A 14,690-nucleotide genomic window follows, 5' to 3' on the forward strand; every position below is an offset into this window, starting at 1 on the left:
TTTGGGATTCTGCACTACTTTAAAGAAATAAAATAACTCAAATCTTTAAAATGTCTTTTAAAAAAATGCATTCTTCATTTTAACATAGATGCAAAGTAAATCCTTTAGTAAGGATCATGACTTCTCTGCACTGGATAGAAAGAATTTAAGCCAGAAAAAAAAAACCTAGATATTATTTCAGGTAGCTGAATATTTCTAAATCAGTAGGACCTGCTAAGAAATATCCTTTGGATGCTTTTTCTTTCATGAGTGAAATGATGATTTGCTATTGCATTTCAAAATTACTTCAATTTAGGTGATTAGCAAGAGGAAATGAAGAGTGTCTATTTCGAATTTGTGAAATCAAAATTCCAGGTAATTAACAATGACTCAACTTCACCATAACCCCTGATAATTTAATGGACTACTGCTGGTGCATCACCTCCCAAATACAGCCACTTAGATGATCACAAGAATAAAAAAGCAAAACAAACACGATAAATAACTTACTATCTTGACATATCATAAAAGACTGGCAAATATATAAATACACAAGAACAAGCAGTATCATTCAAATTATGTATATTATATAGGTAGTTGATGCAAAAAGACTGTAATGAAACGCAACAAAAAGTGTAATAATATTCCTGGGCTGTAAAATCACAATTTCTTAACCTATATTCAGGCACTTTCAAATTTCCCACATGAAAATCTGAATTGTAATGAAAATACTTTAAAAAAAGAAAAGGAACAGCTGAAGTAGAAATAACTTATTTTCCCAATATACGGCAGTTAATAAATATGGCCTTTCAATAAGGCAGAGACCCAGGGATTAAGGACAAACACCACAGCTCAGTTATGGCAAATGAATTCATTTTATCTTCTGGCCACATCTGATTTTGCCTCATTTTCAAGATATGCTGACAATGAGAAATATGAATAAAGCAAAATCTTCGACTTAATGAATGATTCAGGTGACAGCCACTAAGGAAACAGAGTTTCCTATAGACAAATCACTGTTCTTCAAATCACTCCAGAATTTCTCTATAATGCAAAATATTCTAATAGGTTTCCCAACTTTTAAACATCAAAAAAATTTCAGACACCCCACGTAACAGTGATTGTAGTTGGTTGGGAAATATATGCTATGAATTTAATAACATTTTAAATGCATCTGTATGACTTCTCGGGTAGCACAGTCGGTAAAGAATTGGCCTGCAGTGCAAGAGACAGGGGTTCAAGCCCTGGGCTGGGAAGATCCCCTGGGGAGGGAAATGTCAAACCACTCCAATATTGCTGCCTGGAAAATCCCATGGACAGAGGAGCCTAGCTGGCTACAGTCCATGGGATCCAAGAGTCAGACACAACTTAGGACTAAACCACCTGTATGTACTCACTGGTAATAAAATCCTGATCATCTAAAACAATCTAAAAATAATGCTAAAGATACAATATATATGACTTATGACTTATTCTGTGTCCATTCAATGTTGGGACACACTTGAATTCAAGGCCTACCTTCAAAAACTCTACCATATACAGTGATCTGTTCATCACTCAGGTGTATTTAAAATATGGAACCACTTTATAGAAAATTCAGGCTGCATGAGTATCACTTTTGAAAGAGCTCTTAGGAACTTTAGAGTGAGGGGAAGAGAAAGAATTAGTTGAATGGCATCCATTTCTCATAGATAAAACAATTGATTGTTTTTTAATGGGGAAAAAAGTATATAAGCAGCATAAGCAGTATTTGTTTTTCATTCAAGTTAGAAAAATACAGTCTGATCAAGTTCAGCCTTGATAAGGAAGATATTTTCCAATATATGGCAGGTTGAAAGGCAGTTTTCTATTTTTTATAATGATACAAAGAAAATAAATGACTTGTATCATGTGAATAGTATACATTAGACCTATATAGTCGGAATAAGAGAATACATTATGGTTTTTTATTAATAAAAAAGAATCAGATAGACTCAGATTCCAAGTGCAGCTCATCCAACCACTAAGTTCTTCATCTATAAAACATGGCCATGATGTCTACCACATACTGTTATGGGGATTAAATGAGATGTTAAACGCAGAGTATCTGGAATAGAAGAACATTCAGGGAAGGTTTGGTCTTAAAGATCAGGGTTCTGGGAATGTAATGATTATGGAGATACATGAAAAAGACTGTTTTTTAAATATACAGGTATATGTTTAGCTTCCAAAAGCATTCCCTGTGGGAAAAACTGGGGGCTATTGAACAAGTCACATTTAAGTTTCTTGTATTTCCTTCTGTTCTCATTTCTGACATTGCTGCCATTGTGATCACTAATTTGGCAAGGTTGCTACAAATGATGACCTTCCTATTCCCACCATCTGTTTTCCTCACCCAAATAAATAGTCTATTGTCTATTCTGATCTTTTCCCATTAGTATGATTTGTTATGTATGATATGTTAATGCTGTAAACTGGGATTTAAATAAACTTCCCATTCACTCTTAAAACAGTGGTATACACTCTGTCCCTATAAAACATATCAGGTATACATTCATTTCCTACAGAAGAAATTTAAATCTTGCTAGTATGAAACCACAGGGTTACTTTATGTCTAGCAAAATGGATTTGAAAACTACTTTGTAGCAACTTCTCTGTCAATCCAGTGGTTAAGATTCCAAGCTCCCAATGCAGAGGCTATGGGTTTGATCCTGGTCTGGGAACTAAGATCCAACTAAGATTCCTCATGCCACTTGGCAGGGCCCAAAAAAAACAAACCACTTTGTAAGTGCCCATTAATGCTAGAGCCACTTGCTGTGTTAAAAACCATCAGGGAATTTATCCCATTTTATTACCAAAAAGGAACCTACATGCATATATATGAAAATATTAGTGTGTGTGTGTAAATACATATACATGTGAATGTAAATACCCATTTATGCAAAAATAAATATATACTATAGATAGAAGGAAGGGAGAGAGGAAAGGAGGAAAGTAGGAAGAAAAAAGAAGGACCTAGAAGGATTAATATTAATCCTTAGCGTTGCAAGTGGGACTAAGCATGGGCTATAGAGATAGAAACTTCCCATTTTATCCACTTATGTCATTTTAAATATCTTTATAGCAAGCTCACATTGCTTTATTGGTCTTCCCAGGCAGTGCTAGTGATAAAGAACCTGCCTACCAATGCAGGAGACATAAGAGACTCAGATTTGATCCCTGGGCCTGGGTCAGGAAGATCCCCTGGAGTAGGACATGGCAACCCACTCCAGAATTTTTGCCTGGAGAATCCAATGGACAGAGGAGCCTGGCAGGCTACAGTCCACTGAATTGCAAAGAGTCGGACACGACTGAAGTGACTAGGCATGCATGCATGCATTGCTTTATTGGGTTTTTAATTATTTTTAAAAATCTGATTACTTCAGGGCTCAAGAAAGGACATTTTAAGACATCTCATTTAATTATTTTAGGTCACTAAGCACTGCTAAGTGCAATTTTAAAATACACTAAGGTTTTACTTTGAGAGGAGAAAAAGATATTCATATGAGCCTTTGATCACTGTATGATTTTTTTTAATTTTATATTAGGGTATAGCCAATTAACAAACTGTGATAGTTTCAGATAAATGGCAAAGGGACTCAGTCATACATATACATGTATTCATTCTCCCCCCAAACCTCCTCCCATCCAGGCTGACACATAACATGGAGTAGAGTTCCATGTGCTATACAATAGGTCCTTGTTGGTTATCCATTTTAAATATAGCAGTGATCGCTGTATGACTTTAACTAGGACTTTTAAGAAGTGATATGAATTACTAACATGTACTTTGACCCCCTAAGCATGTACAAGCACTGTGTGCAACCTAAGAGGAAAATGGAGCTAAAATCATTTCCTCAAGGTCTATATCATCTAGAAGAGGCGCTCATGTAAACCACCAAGAGGAGAAGGGCAGTAGCACAACTTAAGACAATGATCAGCAATGCTCATGGAACCCTTCACGAACACCTAGCTCACTTTAGGGAGGAGATTAAGCACTGGGAGATTCAGGTTAAACACATAACCATTAAAAACAGAAGGAGAAGGGAACGTTAACCATTTCAAGCTCTTTCTGTTACCGAAAAGGCTCAAGCTGGGAGACCTCCAACTTCCTCCCATTCTAGTCACCCACCTGTTTCAGTTCATCACCATTCCACACTGGTGGAGGCCCTAAGGATGCTGGAAGTTTCTGGAGGGAATAGGACAGGTGGGTGTGATTGACACGTACATCACGTGAGTCCTTCCCACTCATCCCATCTCCTCCCCTCCAGTGTCTGTTCAAACTGCTCTCACTATCCACATCCAACTCTGAACAGTACCATACACTTCAACCAACCTTCACTTTCTGGTAATGACCTAGACCAACACAGCCCAAAAGAAATACAGTGCAAGACAGGTGAACCACATACGTAATTTTATGTTTTCCAAGAGCTGCATTTAAAAAAGTAAAGAGAAATTGATGAAATTACTTTTAACAATGTATTTTGTTTAAATCAAATATATCCAAAATATTAATTCAAAATACAGACATACCTCATTTAATTGTACTTTTACTGCACTTCACAGACAATTGTGTTTTTTACAAACTGTAGATTTGTGGCAATCCTGAGTGCACCAAGACTATAGATACTGTTTTCCCAACAGCATCTGCTCACTTTCTGTGTCACATTTTGGTAATTCTCACAATATTTCAAGATTTTTCATTATTGTTATATTTGTTATGGTTATCTGTGACCAGCGCTCTTTGATTTAATATAAAGATAACTCACAGAAGGCTCAGATGATGCCAGCATTTTTTAGCAATCAAGTATTTTTAAATTAAGGCATATACATTTTTTAGACATAATGCTATTGTACACTTATTAGACTACATGATAAACCTAAGTTTTATAGGCCCTGGGAAACCAAAAAATTCATGTGACTTGTTTTGATACTTGCTTTATTGCAGTGGTTTGGAACCCAACTCGCACAATCACCAAGGTATGCCTGCATAATCAACATAAAATCATTAATAAGCTGTATTTGTCCTTGTCATGTGCAGCAACATGGATGAGCCTAGACAGTAATCTGCTTTGTGAAATAAGTTAGAGAAAGGCAGATATTGTATGTTTACACTTACATGAGAATTTTAAAAATAAAACAAATCAGTATAACAAAACAGAAAGAGACTCACAGATACAGAGAACAAGCTAACGGTTATCAGTGGGGAGAGGGAAGGAAGGAGGGACCAGATAGGGATATGGGGGTCAAGAGGCACAAACTACTATGTATTAAAAATAAATTACAAGGATATATTGTATAACACAAGGAACATAACCAATATTTCATAATAACTTAAAATGGAGTCTAATCTACAAAAATATTGAATCACTATGTTGTATACCTAAAACTAATATAATACTATAAATCAACAATAACAAAAATAACTAATAGACTATTTTAAAATCTTCTTTTCCTATAAATGTTTTAAATCTGGTGTAAATTTTACATTTACAATACATCACAATTCAGACTAACACACAATTGTAATATATCACAATTCAAGTAATCAGTAGCCACATGTGGCCTGTGGCTAGTGGCTATTGAACAGCACAAACCTAGACTCTCACGCCAATGAAAATCGTCCCCAACCTTTACAATGATGATTATTGCTGGATAAAGGGATCATGGGTGGTGTTTTAAAAATAACTTTGGCTTACCTGTATCTTTTATTGTCCTCCAACAAACACAGATTGCATGTGTTTATGTATTTTTAAAACTTGTGACTGTAAGTATCTTTAACATATAAGGAGAATTTCAATGAATGAATCTTCACATTCATGCTCTAACGCAAGTTATTGTTTTAATGGCACGTGTGGCCTCGGGCTTCTCAGGTGGTGCAGTGGTCAACAATTTGCCTGCCAACACAGGAGAGTGGGGTTTGATCCCTAGGGGTCAGGAAGATCCCCTGGAGAAGGAAATGGCAACCCGCTCCAGTATTCTTGCTTGGGAAACCCCATGAACAGATGAGCCTGGTGGGCAACTATCCATGAACTCACAAAGAGACACGACTGAGTGGCTGAGCAGGCGCACACATGTGGCGTTAGCACTTGTCTCAATTCATACTTAGTTCCTATGTTTCACCACTATAAATTATTCTCCCAGTTGCTTGCAGCCCACCCACCTTCTCCTTCTGCAGAGCACTGGGTTGAAGTTACAGTATGCCCAGAAGAAATATTTCCCATACTCTCAACACCTCTGCAAAAATACCATGCACAATTTCTAGTTCTGCTTTAGTAGAACTAGGGTCACTGGTATATGACTCTGAGAACTCAAATTCAAATTAGAGAAAAAGCTGCTGTCTTCAGTGCTGCTTCAAACTTATTTTAAAATAGGTTTGTTATTTACTAATTATTTAAAGTTGGATATATTCAGAAGCTATTATATGCCCCACTTTGGCTTCTTAACAAAAAAAAAGAAGCAACATAAACAATTGATTTTTTAATCAAAGAATGCACTTCTCACCTCAAAGATTTTGACATAAATATAAAAACCATAAAATTATGGTTTTGGTGTTTAAATACAGAAACAGTCTAGTCCTTGGAAAATGGGAACATGAGGTGGACACAACTTAAGAAGTTAAATGGACTTAAGTTAGGACACTAAGGTGTGAGCAGTTACTTTAAATACCTATAGATTTTTAAATTTATGTTTGGTTTCATGAAGTGTTTGCCATTCTAACAATGATACGTTTGCCCTTTTCTCCTAGGCTTTGGAAGGTGGCATGTGGAATCCTAAAATGGGGAGTTCTGACACCTGGATTTCAGTTCTCACTGCCAGCTGCCAACCAGCTATATGACCTTGGGAGCAGTCCATTCACCCTGCTGGGTTCAGCCTCACCGGCTATGAAGAGAAGGTTGACAGCACAGCCCTTTCTCAGGCTGCTTCCAGCTTGCCATTCCTGACCTTTGCACTAATCTCTCTCTATCCCATTATCCCAGAAACACTTGCCTTCTCATGCATCTCCTGCTTGCAAAAGAAGATGGCTGGCAGCACAGGAGTGAAATGGGAAAGAAAGGCTGTTTTATTTAAAATCTCAAATGAGTCACTTTTCAAGAATGTATCATTCTCTGGTGCCTGAGTGCTTGGTCATGATGTCAAATCATCACTTCCAATAAAACTTGCTCTAAGAACCTGGTATTTGTTCCATGTACTGTTCTTAGATGATGTTTACACTAGACATTCATCTCTTTTAAGAGCCACTTGTAGGTACAAAACAACACAGAAGTTATCAAACAGCTATCAGCAGCCAGATAAAAATCACAGTTTTAATCAGGTCTTTGCACCAGCTTTTGATAAATAAGGAAAATTACAGCTTCCCACATTTCCCACATAACCTCCCCAAAACCTTGCAGCACTGTAAAATCTAGCCTGCTCCAAGAATCACGTCCTACCCTTTAGGGCTGGCTGTAGCCATACCCAGGAGAGCTCTCGTTCCGGTAGACCCTCTCCCCACCCCCACCAAAGCTTAAGTCAGGGGGCAGCTGATGTTAACTGTGGTCTGTGCTGATTCCGCCAGGCCTGATTTTTCATGCTGCCATTTTGAATTAATAGAGGTTTCCTCTGCAACGGATGCATCTTCTAATCAGGCCTGGAACACAGTAGGCACCGGGACACACACTCACACACATACACCACCGGGGAGCTAGACATAAGCATAATTCAAGACACTTGCAAGCGAGAATTAAACAGCAAATCCGGAAAGACAGTATTAGTTAACAGAGCCCTACCAAGACAGTGTGGAGCCACAGCAAATGACTGTTTCCTTACATGCGTCTGAGTTTAATGGGCAAATTTAACCCCTAAATCTTAGTTCTCATCAATTTCTCTAAAGTTCAAGCGTCCCCCCCGCTTTGCGTCCCTCCCACTCGTTTCAGACCTCAGGAGAAATGTCGCCCAATAATCCGCGATCCGACAGACCAGCGAACGGAGGGCGCAAAGGCAAGCTGAAGTGGATAAGCATCTCAGAAATACGAGTGCCTTTGATCACTAAGTGCCCCAGAGCCACCGCGTTAACTTGCCCACACATCCCCCGTCCCCAAGAACCTCGCTGGGTGTGGCTTGAGGATGGGGTGGGGTGTTGTGACAAGTCCTTCGGCCCGGATAGACTCCAGCAATAGCTGACACGTTTGCCCTTAGCGGGATGGTAGTCCTCTGGTCACGATTCGGCGACCACAGACCGGTGTAAGCGGGGCAGAGCCGGGCCCAGGGCAGCGGGCCGGCCGGGCAGCCATGTTCGCGCGAACCCGCCGGTACGGCAGGTGCGTTACCTACCGAGAAGGTGCCAGGCTCGCTCGGCCACTAGTGATGCGCCAGTGCGAGCCGGAATCCCCCGGAGCGAGAGGGTGGCGAGGGCGGGGGTGGCACGGGGTACACACCCCAGCGGGCCAGCAACTGGGATAGCAGGCAACGGAAACACAGGAAAAGCGGCCTGGGCGAGCGAGAAGAGTTAAAAAGAAGTTGTGGGGGCGGGGGTGAGGGGCGGTGGAGGAGGATGGGGGGGAGGATGAGGTTGGGGTGTGGAGGGCAGGGGCAGGTTCCAACCAGGCTGCAGTGCTCGCGCCCTGGGGTGGGGCATCCCTCTCCTGCGCCCTCGCAATCTGCAGCCCAAATCACCTTCCCCCACCCCCAACCCCGGACTGAGGCCCCCTGTCTAGTGATCCCCTAGAGACCCCCAGCCAGCATCCGCGGGATTCTGCCCCAGGTAGCGCCACCCGCGGGTCTGGAGAGGCAGCCGGAGGCGACCAGAGGCACAGGGGGGACAGGGATGGCGGATCAGGGTGAAACCCGCCGGGGGAAGCGGCTGCAGACGCCCTGCGCTCCCGGGGGTGCCCTGCACGGCTCACCTGGGGGGCGGCGGGCTCCGGGCTCTGGGCTCTGCTCTGCGGTGCCGATGCGCGGCCGGCGAGCGTGCGCGTGCTGCGGCTGCGGCGATTACAGTGGCGACGTCGGGGGCTGCAGCTGCAGCGTCGCAGGCGGCCGTCGGGCGCTTCCCCCTCCCCAGACTCCCAAAGCTCCGGGCCACCGCCCCCAGCTAACAGCTGGCCGGGCTCACGTGACCGCGGGGCCCACCCTCCCTGCCGCCGCCGCCGCCGCCGCCGCCGCCGCCTTCTTCCTCACACCCTGGCCCCCGGCCGGGCCGCGCCGCACCCACGCTAGGCCTGATTCCGGAGAGCGCCTGGGAGCAGAAGGGACGGCTCAGAGGGCGAGTCTCACCGAGGAAAGTGGCTTTCCCTTTGCTCGATCTTTATTTCTTGATCACAGCCGGGCTTGCGTCTCTCTCCCTCTCAAGCGAGACCTCGGGCTTTAAGGAGTCAGACCCCACTTTCTCTGGCGCCTCTCCGGGATTCCTCCGTTTCGGTTGCTACGTGCGGGCCTCTGTGCCGAAGCGAGATTTCTCCGCGGAGAAACGTGTCCAATACTTTGTCGACTCATATGTCCAAGCCGACTCCCTCCCTGGGTTTAAAGGTACGGTTCTGCGCCATGTTGATAAGCCAGACCGTGTCCCATACTTAAAGACAGTGAAGCCCAAAGAGGTTAAGCAACTCGTCCAAGGTCACGTAGCAGGTAGCGAAGCCAAGATCCCAAACCTAGGTTAATAAATCTATAGACAGGTACCGAGTGTGTTGATGCTGGCGTCAAGGTCATTGGTCAGGACATGACGATCCATCCATCTGTTACTAGAACAGACTCTACCTTTTATAAACTAATAAGAAAAGACTATGTTATGGCTGATTCATGTTGATGTATGGCAGAAACCAACACAATATTGTAAAGCAATTATCCTTCAATTAAAAATAAATAAATTTTTAAAAATTCATTGAAAGAAAAGATCATCTCAAAAGATATGAAGAGATGGTTCACAGAAAAACAAACCGCAATACCCCTCAGGCACATGAAAAAAATATTCAAGCTCCCTTAACTGTAAAGCAAATACAGATATAAAGTAGCGTTTTCCACGTGTCAGAGCAGCAAAAATCAAAGTTTTATAACTTCCATAGAGGATAACTTGGCAATGCCTCCCCAAATTACAAATATGTACATAGTCTTTGACCTAAAGATTCCATTTCTAAATTTATCCTACAGGTGTACCAACACAAGTGTGAAATAATACGAGTACAAGATTATCCATTGCTACATCCTTTATGCTAGCAAAGACTGCCAAGACTATGCCCATCAATAGAGAACTCTTCAAATATATAACTGCATATGCACAATGGAATGCTATCCAGCTATTTAAAAAATGAATACTGATCTATGTACTGATATGAAAGATTTCCAATCTATAGTAAGGGTGGGGTAGCCATGTGAAGAACACTGTGTAAATGTGTTACCAGTTGTGGGGGGAAATATGCCTGTACTCATTTGAAAACACACAGACTATCTTTGGAAGGATACCTAAGAAACTGTAATAGTAGATGTTACCGGGGAGAACTGGGTTACTGAATGCAGGAGAGGGAAGAAGACTTTTTTTTTTTTTTTTTTCTCTTTGAATGTTAAGCCTGTGGTTGTGGTTTGCCAGGAGTGAAAGAATAGTGGGAGAGGGCTGGGGTAATCAAGGCAGATACTGCAGAATAGAGCAGTGGTCATAGAATCCTGGAGCACAAAGGGACCTGATTATGCATTTAATCCAACCATGGAAACTGTCTTTTTAACTTTTATCTTTATAATATAGTAGATTTTGTTTTTGTTTAGATAGAGTATAATTGGATCTTCATTCAGTCAGATGACTTCCCTGGTGGCTCAGATGGTAAAGCATCCATGTTCCATCCCTGGGTCAGGAAATTCCCTGGAGAAAGAAATGGCAACCACTCCAGTACTCTTGCCTAGAAAATCCCATGGACTGGTGTCCATCAGGTCGAAAAGAGTCGGACACGACTGAGGGACTTCACTTTCACTTTCAATCAGACACTCTTTGCCTTTTAATTGGAGCTCTTAGATCAGAGGCTCTTAAACCTGGGAACATTTGGCAATGTCTGGAGACATTTTTGTTGTCAGGATGGCAGAAGTGAAGGAGGTCTCTACTGGCACCTAGCACATAGAGGCCAAGGATGCTATTAAATATCCCAAAATACAAAATACAGGTCTCCACAACTAAGAACTGTGTTGTGCTGTGCTAAGTCTTTTCAGTCATGTTGGACTCTTTGGGACCCCATGGACTGTAGCCTGCCAGGCTCCCCTCTCCGTGGGATTCTCTTGGCAAGAATACTGGAGTGGGTTGCCATTTCCTCCTCCAGGGGATCTTCCCCACCCAGGGATCAAACTTGAATCTCTTATGTCTCCTGCTTTGGCAGGTGGGTTCTTCACCACTAGCACCACCTGGGAAGCCCCAGCTAAGAATTTTCCAGCCCTAAATGTTGGTAGCATCAGGGTTGAGAAACTCAGGTGTGCTGCTGCTGCTACTGCTAAGTGGCTTCAGTCGTGTCCGACTCTGGCTACCCCATAGACTGCAGCATACCAGGCTTCCCCGTCCCTGGAATTCTCCAGGCAAGAACACTGGAGTGGGTTGCCATTGACCATTTCTATTTAATGTAATTATCAATATGATAGGTTTTCAATGCAACATCTTGCTGCTGCTGCTGCTGCGTCGCTTCAGTCGTGTCCGATTCTGTGCAACCCCATAGACGGCAGCCCATCAGGTTCCCCCATCACTGGGATTCTCCAGGCAAGAACACTGGAGTGGGTTGCCATTTCCTTCTCCAATGCATGAAAGTGAAAAGTGAAAGTGAAGTCACTCAGTCATGTCAGACTCTTAACGATTCTGTGGACTGAAGCCTGCCAGGCTCCTCCGTCCACGGAATTTTCCAGGCAAAAGAGTACTGGAGTAGGGTGCCATTGCCTTCTCCGAACATCTTGCTACTTCTATTTATTCTGTTCTTTTTTGTTTGCTTTTTGCTCTTTCCTTTGAAGAATTGTTTTCATATTCCATTTTACAACCATTATTGTAAATAATGAGAAAAACAAAGTTCAGTTCAGTTGCTCAGTCATGTCTGATTCTTTGTGATCCCATGGACTGACAGGGGAGCCTGGTGTGCTGAAGTCCATGGGGTTGAAAAAAAAAATTATTAGCCATACTGGTTATTTTTTTTTTATTTTCCTAGAATTTACAATATGCATCTTAAACTTATCACTGTCTACCTTCTAGTACAATTTCAGACATAATGCAGAACACTTTCAACCGTATACCCATCATCCACCCCATTTTTCCTGCTACCGCTGTCATTTGTTTAAATGCAGTTTATATGATAATGAGCTCTTTCAAGTTTTGTCTGAAAATGTCATCACTTCACTTTCATTTTTGAAACTTTTTTTGGGAAACATAATTTTTGGTTGAGAGCTTCGTGTTTTTCAGCACTTTAAAGGTACCATTCTATTGTCATAAATAGTCTATTGTCAAACAAGACTTGCAAAGTTTCTGAAGGAAAGTCTGTTTGATTGTATTTCTCCCTCTGTACATAATATGTCCTTTTTTTCTCCTATGGTGGATTTTAAGAGTTTTTTCTTTGACACAGGTTTTGAGCAATATGGTTATAATGTACCTTGGTCTGTTTTTTTGTTTGTTTGTTTTTCCTATGTTTATCCCATTGGGGCTTACTGAGCTTCTTGGATCTATACATTTATAGTTTTCATCAATTAGGAAACATTTTGGCTGTTATATCTTTAAATATTTTACCCATTGTACCCTGTCCTTCCCAAATTCAGAGACCCCAATTATAATTTATTAGACCCCTTGATATTGTCCCACAGATCACTGAGAATCTGTTCTTTCCCTCTCCCTACTACTCTTTATACTCTCTTCATTTTGAATAATTTCTGTTGATACTTCTTCAAGTTTTCTTATCTTTTCTTCTGTAGTCTCTAATCTACTAATGGTTAATACTGTCATGAAAGTTTATTTTTCTCTTTGTTTTTATTTTTTCAAAGGGGCTTTTATACTTCTCCTGGTCTGAGGAATCCCTTAATCCCTCTTCATCCCCACAGTACACATCTCAGGTCTACAGACTTCACTTGGCCTGGTTGAGATCTGGACCTGACCATCTCTCACAGCTTCAGCAACCAGGCAGAGTGAAGCAAAGTCGCACAGTAAAAGGAATTAAATGCCACCTGTCAATTGAAGTTTTATGTAAGATACTTTATTCTTTATCTCTCTTAAATTCTACTCTTCTTTTTAGACTATCCATTTCTCATACACATTTTCCTTTAAATATCAGATCATATATATTGTAATAGCTGTTTTAAAGTCCTCATATGCTAATTCCATCATTTCTATTTTTAGTCTTTTATTGGTTGTTTTATCTCCTGATTCTTTGTCTCTTTTGTAATTTTTCATTGGATGTCAGTCTTTGTGAATTTTAGGTCATCGAGTGATGGATTTTTTCTTATATTTCTTTAAAGGTTGTTGGACTTAGTTCTTAAGAATCATTTTCACACGAGACATGTTTATAAACTGTTTAGAACCTTCCTAGGGTGGCTTTGGGCTTCCTGGGTGGCTCAGTGGTAAAGAATCCACTTGCCAGTGGCAATCCACTCCAGTATTCTTGCCTGGAAAATTCCATGGAGAGAAGAGCCTGGTGGGCTGCAGTCCATGGGGTTACAAAGAGTCAAACACAACTGAGCATGCGCACAAGGTAGCTTTAACTCTGACTCCTTTGGTTTTTACGAAGGTATGATTCACCTATTGGCTCTGATGAATGTTCCATGTGATCAGTCAGGTGATTCTGGCTGGTAGGAATTTGGACAATTCTCAGTTTTGTGCGAGCTTTGGGAATTTTTTGTTGCATAGCTATGCAACAGTTGTTCTTTCCTCAGGAGTTATTCTTTGCCCTCCCTTGTGGTGACTTACCATATGCATGCACAGATTGGTCTTCTCTCAGTGACTCAAGAAAAATTTTATGCAAATTTCTGGGCTTTATTCTGTTTAGTTTTCTCTTCTCCAGAGCTCTGCCGACAAATTCTAGATGCTTTGACCTCCTTCAACTCTGATCTCTGTTTCTTCAATCCTACAAGACAAGTGGGCTCTGTTTTGTTTTCCTTCTTTTTTATCATGTATGGTTCATGAATTGCCTCCAAACAGAAGAAAATTGGGGTAACTGCAGGTTTTATCTTATTTGTTTCCTTTCTCTTGAGAATCCCAGTCCTGTTCTTCTAGTTGCTCATGGGTTGTCCAATGTCTGACAAAATTTGTTTTATATATTTTGTCCAGTTTTCTAGTTGTTCACAATAGGATAGCAAGTCCCATAGCAATTCTTCCTTTGTGGACAGATGTGGAAGGCAAGGAACACTAGTCTTAATGCCCCTAAGGAACCAAATATCCAGATACAACTAGACTCACCTACACTGCAGGAAGATTCTTCACCAGCTGAGCCACCAGGGAAGCCCTAAGAACTGTAAATGCATAGTTTATACTTACAGAACTTCTTCAACATACTGATATCACAAGGAACATTTATTGGACACTTGTACCAGGAATGCACTATTGCTGCAAAGATGAAAAAGGTATATCATTCCCACCTTTCAAGAAATTAGAGGCAAGCAGGGAAATAATAATTAAGTATAGAGGTCATATATGTATATATTGTATGTTGCTGTCAGGGTAATATAAGAGTTATGCATAGATAAATACATTAATTTAGCATGTTGAGAAATATAAACAA

General features: G+C 41.2%; 2 protein-coding genes across 4 annotated transcripts in view; one reads left to right on the forward strand and one right to left on the reverse strand.

Annotated features, from left to right (window-relative positions):
- SCRN1 (secernin 1) overlaps positions 1-9,411 on the reverse strand; it is a 66,075-nt gene extending 56,664 nt beyond the window's left edge. Inside the window, exon 1 of one of the 3 annotated variants that reach the window (XM_070369483.1) lies at positions 9,253-9,411. The gene's annotated coding sequence lies outside the window, so the exon portion shown is untranslated. Of the gene's footprint in view, positions 1-8,310; positions 8,447-8,882; positions 9,095-9,252 lie in introns of those variants that run through there. The other 2 variants (XM_070369481.1, XM_070369484.1) reach the window with 2 other exon arrangements.
- Positions 8,110-14,690, forward strand: part of PLEKHA8 (pleckstrin homology domain containing A8) — a 94,973-nt gene continuing 88,392 nt past the window's right edge. The window contains exon 1 of the mRNA XM_070369476.1: positions 8,110-8,297. The gene's annotated coding sequence lies outside the window, so the exon portion shown is untranslated. The remainder of the gene's footprint in view (positions 8,298-14,690) is intronic.

Source organism: Bos mutus, chromosome 4 (assembly GCF_027580195.1).
Source record: "Bos mutus isolate GX-2022 chromosome 4, NWIPB_WYAK_1.1, whole genome shotgun sequence".
Taxonomy (NCBI): domain Eukaryota; kingdom Metazoa; phylum Chordata; class Mammalia; order Artiodactyla; family Bovidae; genus Bos; species Bos mutus.